Source organism: Lactuca sativa, chromosome 5 (assembly GCF_002870075.4).
Source record: "Lactuca sativa cultivar Salinas chromosome 5, Lsat_Salinas_v11, whole genome shotgun sequence".
In the NCBI taxonomy this organism is placed as follows: Eukaryota; Viridiplantae; Streptophyta; class Magnoliopsida; order Asterales; family Asteraceae; genus Lactuca; species Lactuca sativa.
The window spans coordinates 13,406,099-13,412,221 of NC_056627.2; the positions used below are offsets into that span (position 1 = coordinate 13,406,099).

At 33.9% G+C, this 6,123-nt stretch overlaps 1 pseudogene; it reads right to left on the reverse strand.

The window, feature by feature from the left end:
* Positions 1-2,403: 2,403 nt before the first annotated feature.
* On the reverse strand, positions 2,404-5,615 carry LOC111889652 (elongation factor 1-beta 2-like; annotated as a pseudogene).
* Between the last annotated feature and the right edge of the window lie 508 nt (positions 5,616-6,123).

Below are 6,123 nucleotides of genomic sequence, written 5' to 3' on the forward strand. Positions count from 1 at the left end.
AAGTTCAAATAGACCCGGGGTGAAATAGACCCGACACAGCCTTGAGCTGGCAGATATGCATGGTCTGTGGTATTTTGGGGAACTCACTAAGCTTTGTGCTTACAGTTTTTAGTTTATATTTTATGTACTTTCGGATCGAAGGGGAAGATCTCGGGATGATCACATGGCACATGCCATGACTTTTCACTTATTTGACTCTGATGTTTTTGGGATGATTGATCGACATACCCTGATTTTCCTTTATCATTTTGTAAACATGTTTGATTGATGGTTTATTTAATACGAAAACAAAAATATTTTGTCTTTAAATTGTGAGGTGTTACACTATTAAACTATAAAATTTCGCAATAAATACCATACCAAGGAACTTATTTCAATCCCACTTCACCTCCGATCCAATTTCCTTTCTCACCCTACATTCAACAAAATCTTTATGGCCAAAACCTAAATTTACAACAAAACTTTTCGATAATTTTTCTTCGATGCCAAATGTCCAAACGCAAACAGCCAACTAACTACCACCCACATAACCATCGATAGAAATCATTACCGAAACGCAAACAAAGGGTATTAGGAAGAAATGGAAAGTTAAAGCAGCTATGACAGAAAATGAAGAAATTCCACAATGTTAGACATCGGAGGAGGAGTACACTTAGCGGTGGCGTGGTGTGGGAATTTGAAAAATGAAAGTCACAAAAATGGTATGAAGAAAGGTGCTTATTGGGAAGCGGTGCTCACCGAATTTCATGATATCTCGAAGAAAAAAACATACCGCAATTGTGATATGCTTAGTAGTAATTGACTCAAATGAATAGGAGGTGCACAAAGTTCAATGGTAGCTACAACAAGCTTTGTTTCGAAAAGTAGAGTGTTTGCAACAACTTTGATTTGTTAAAATCATCAAAAGAAGAATATTGAGTCAAGATGGGTTATGTCTTTAAGTTTGATAAATCATGGGAGATATTGAGAAGAGATCCAAAATGGACTACCACTCCAACATCGACAGAGGTTCAATCGAAGAGGTCTCGAAATTCGAGTTTTGGTCGACGTTTCCGACGCACGCTCCGATCAACCTTAACCCCGACACCGATAAAATTTCAAACAACGTTAAAGAGATCTCCTCTCCACAACGAGCGATAGGTCATGACAAAAAAAAGTTAGACGTATGGTGAAAATTGAAACAAAGTTCTAGGAACACAGTTTACTACAAAAAGAAAAAAATGAAAAATGATTTACGACATGAGCACTTGGATTTCCATCGTAGGCAAGCACAGGAGGAGAATGAGTGACGCGATCAAAAAGATATGACGAGCGAGTTAGCGATTTTTAGGCCTTGCGATGAAGGTTTGGCGCCCAAAGATGCGGAAGTGCTACGAGTGATGAAGATGAAGATTCGTAAAAATATTTGGACAATTAGGACTATCATTTTATGTTTTAAATTTGTCGTATTGTTTTGGTCTTGTTACGGTTTTTTAAATTTAAATGTTATGGTTAATTTAAATATTATGTATTATTTAAATAGCATGGTATATAAAATTGTATTTGTTTCTATAATTATTAAAAAACTCAAAGAAAATAATGAAATGGAAATTATTTGGTTTTATAATAGTGGCCAATTTCCTCACTATTTTGTTATAATGCCACTTCAAAAAAAATGTCAATTAGTGACCAAAACGAAATGGTCACTAACAATATAATGAATCGTCACTAAATGATTTAGTGACCAAAATTTCAGTTCACTTTTCGTCACTATAGGTCCGTCATAAAATAAATTAGTGACCAAATATAAACATGGTCACTAAATAGTGACTAAAATATACTCGTCACTAAATCTGTGACGGCCCGCTTCGTCGCTAAATGTTGTCACTAATCAATGAAAGTCGTCACTATTTTATCTACTTCGTGACCAATAAAAGTCGTCACTATTTTATCCGATTAGTGGCCATAGAAACTGGTCACTAGTTTATCTAATTAGTGGCTATAACAGGTCGTCACTGATTTATCCTATTAGACAACAAAAGGTTAATAATTAAGAAATTATAGAAATATTAAATGTCATTTTTAAAATGAAATATAACAATATCCAATAAGATAAAAGAAAAAGAAAATGATATAAATCTTTACTATACAACAACAATAATCAAATAAATCTTCACATTTACAATATGAAAATTAAATGTCATTTTTTAAAAACTAAATTCATATATTTTAACCAATATTTCAAAAAAAAAACATATAAAGATCAATGTGGATTAAAAGTAAATTCAGTTGATGACTGTAATTGAGATAACTGGAAATGGCGTCTTTAGTAATTCCAAAAAATCCTTACCATGCAGTATGATTAGTTTCAAATACAATACTAACATGAAACAAGATGATAGAAAACCAAAACGTGTGGCTGCATTATATCTTGTTAAATGCAACAATGTCACAACTCTGCACATACTCATTGATGGACTTAGCTGTAAGTCGATCCTCTATCATATCATCCACTGAAACAAGATAATCAGCGATGGTCAACATGATCGTCATCTTCTTTATCCCATAACCAATTAGCACATGTTTTGCTACAAAAAAATCAAATGCAACACAACCAATTAAATTTATAGCAGTGTATTTTTATTACTTATTTTTATTTCAATGACATTGATATAATAATAAAACCATACATTCTCCCCAATGAAGGCCTTCTAGTTCAACACTGCAAAACAGCCTCCTCCAACTTCTTCATGTCTGTCTCATCATCACATGGCCTTACATCCATAAGAACAAATGATTTCTCACCTAAATAATACATGTAATCATAGAGTTGCTAAAAGAGAAAGAAAATAAATAGAATAAAACAAAGTGACCAAACTCACCCTCTTTCTTTTTTTTTTAAAGCTTTTGCTTGATCCCTCGCTTTAGTCGCCTTCTTTTCCTCTTCAGTCTCATCAGCAAAGAGATCAAGGTGATCATCATCTTCAGTTTTAGCTTCAGTTTCCTGAAACATCCACATGGATCAAAACTCATTAAGTTTGGAAAAAGATATATCAAAAACTTAAAGCAAAAGGGAATGTGAAACACACCTTGTGTAGCAACACACTCGTACCACTTACTAGTAGTGGGGTACAAATCGGCACTTGGTCTATCTAAAACAGCTGCATAAACCCTAACGTCATCCTTTGTGATTTGATCACTGAATCATGCGATATCGGACTGATATAAATTTTATTCGTTTTGTAATGATGAAGCTGATTGATTAGCAATTGAACAATTGATTAGCAAGAAAGTGATGTATGTGATATGAGAGCAATAGATTTAGCTTCATTGATGGTCAGAGCGGAGAAAAGGTATGGAGTACCCATTTGACTTCAAGCGGAGAACAGAGGCACGTCAATGGGAGAGTGTGGAGCGACAATTGACCGACGACAATGGACCGACAACGATGGACGAGCAACGATGGTCCGACGACGATGGGCCGACACGATGGTGTTGAATTGGAGATTGTTGGTGTATCGATTTAGGGCAAAAGCAATCTGTAATCAAAATTAGTCTACCTTATTTATAATAATAAAACAATTAATCTGGTGTAAAACGAATATAAAGCTGTAGTTATTTTCAAATAAAAAATATTAATTAAAAATATTTTAATTTTTATTAATTGAAAAATAATATATATATATATATATATATATATATATATATATATATATATATATATATATGGAAGAGTTATATGGAAAATGAATGATTAGGGCAACATATATTTGAACCAATGAAAACATGACAACACACACAATAACTTCCACAATACATTACTTGTGAAGAAAGAATGGACACGTGTCATTTGATTATTGGTTCCGGTAGATGTTGCCCTACTTATTTGTTTTCCATAGAACTCATCTATATATGTATATATATATATATATATATATATATATGTATATATATATATATATATATATATATATATATTCAATGACAACTATTGAGTGTGGTCACTAATTAGTAGTTTTCAATAATAAAAAAATAGTATTGTATAGTTTTGAATAAGAGTAGTCAGTGACCATTATTTTTGGTCACTAAACCACCAATACAGCGACTACTTTTTTGTTACTAAGTTTCTAACACAATGACCATTATTTTTAGTCACTATATAGTTAACATAGTGACCATTATTTTAGTCACTAAATAGTTGTGATGATATGAAACAAAAATAGTTGAATTTTTTTTCCAATTTAGTGACCGAGTTAGTGATCACCATATAGAATTGATCTTTAAATTTATAGGATTACTAAAATTCAATGACCACTTAACTTGGGTGACTAAAAGATGCTTTCAGTGACTAAATTTTAAGGAGTAACTAATAAGGAATTTTCTTGTAGTGCTTGGAGGTGGTCTTGCATTTAAATGACACTTTTTGATGTTATAATACAATGTTAATTCCCACTAGCCTAATACAATAGTCTAATGAGTGGATTGTTAGTTCTCAAAAACCAAAAATCAATCTATTTTTGATAAGATTATTACATGATCTTATTTTTGAATCACTAATAGAAACTCTAGCATTGTGGTTAATTTGGTTGGATGGGTATAAAACTTTTATCTAGTTGTTTTTTCTGTGCAAGGTATAATATGTAACTATATATTAGTTTTTAATAGACAAAACTGCATAATTGGTCCCTATGGTTAGCTGAAAATTGTCATTTCAGTCCAAAAATGTTTGGACTAGCACCAGAGGTCCAAACTTTTCATTTTGTTTCGAGTTTGGTCCAATTTGCTTTAGACTTTTTTATAATGACGATTTTGCCCTTACTTTTTGCTTTTTCAGTTTTTATTTATTTATTTAAATATATTTTACAATTTTCATAATTAAAAATAAAACAAAAAATAAACTACTACTCCAATCCCTACCCCACCCCTCCCCCTCTCTCTCATACCACTACCGGTTATGCTATCACCACCACCGTCGGCCATCAAAACCACTACTACCACCGCCGTTACTCACTGATAACCGTTACTGCCATCGATCACCACCAACACCACAACAACATAAATTGAAACTCAAGAAAACTATGATTATCTAATGAATACAAACATATTTTTCCTGATCTGGCAAATAAAACATTACATTTTTAATCTACAACCTCAAAATCAAGAACAACTAGAGATTTCAACCCATAAGAACAATCAGATAGAGTGTGGAATGCATAAGATAATTATAGGCGAATCTGCACCTGATCTTCTTCGCATCTATGGATCTCTCTGTCTCTCTCTAATCTTCTTCCTCAAAAAACCTTTGTTTCAACGGAGTTGTACCTCTTCGCAAAACCCCTAGAGATGTCATCATCGTCACAACAAAGCTAGAAATCGTTGGCGGCATTGGGGTCGGCAGTGGTCCCCCCGGTGAAGATGGACAAATCCTCGACGATAGAGGTGGCTTTACGTTTACAAATCTTCAGCCGCAATGGAGATGAACCCTCTGATCTAAAAACCATTTAGTCAAAACCCCAGGTCACCGCCCTTCTCATTTCCGTTTTTGGCTTCAAGCTATGGAGACATTCATCACCGCCACTATCTTCATCTTCATCGAGGTTTTCAGGCAGGTGGCATTCATCACCGGAGACCTCCATATGCAACTGCCACCCATCATCTTCTCCGTTTCCCAGATCTGTTCACCAAGCTTCAACGACATAGGGAGAGAGAGAGAGATAAAGGGAGTCCTTCGTATTCTCGAATTTCTAGCTCCGATCTACTTCTGTCACTCTTCCTCTCTAAATGTATCTCTTCATCTCCCTTCTATCGGCTTCAAGTGGTGGTGGTGATGTTACCGGCGGTGGCTTTTGGTGATGGTGGTTATGCTTTGATCGACGATGGCTTCAAGTGGGTGTTTACAGAAACAAAAAGGCATATAACAAAGGAGGGGTGTTTATATTTTTCTTTATTATTTATTTTTATATACAAACTTAATAAAGAAACTGAAAAAAAAACAGCAAGGGCAAATCTGTCATTTTATATATTTTCAAAATACTTTTGACCAAACTCGCAACAAAATTAAAAGTTTGGACCTCTGGTGCTAATCCAAACATTTTTGGACCAAAGTGACAATTTTCAGCTAACCACAAGGATCATTTGTTTTGT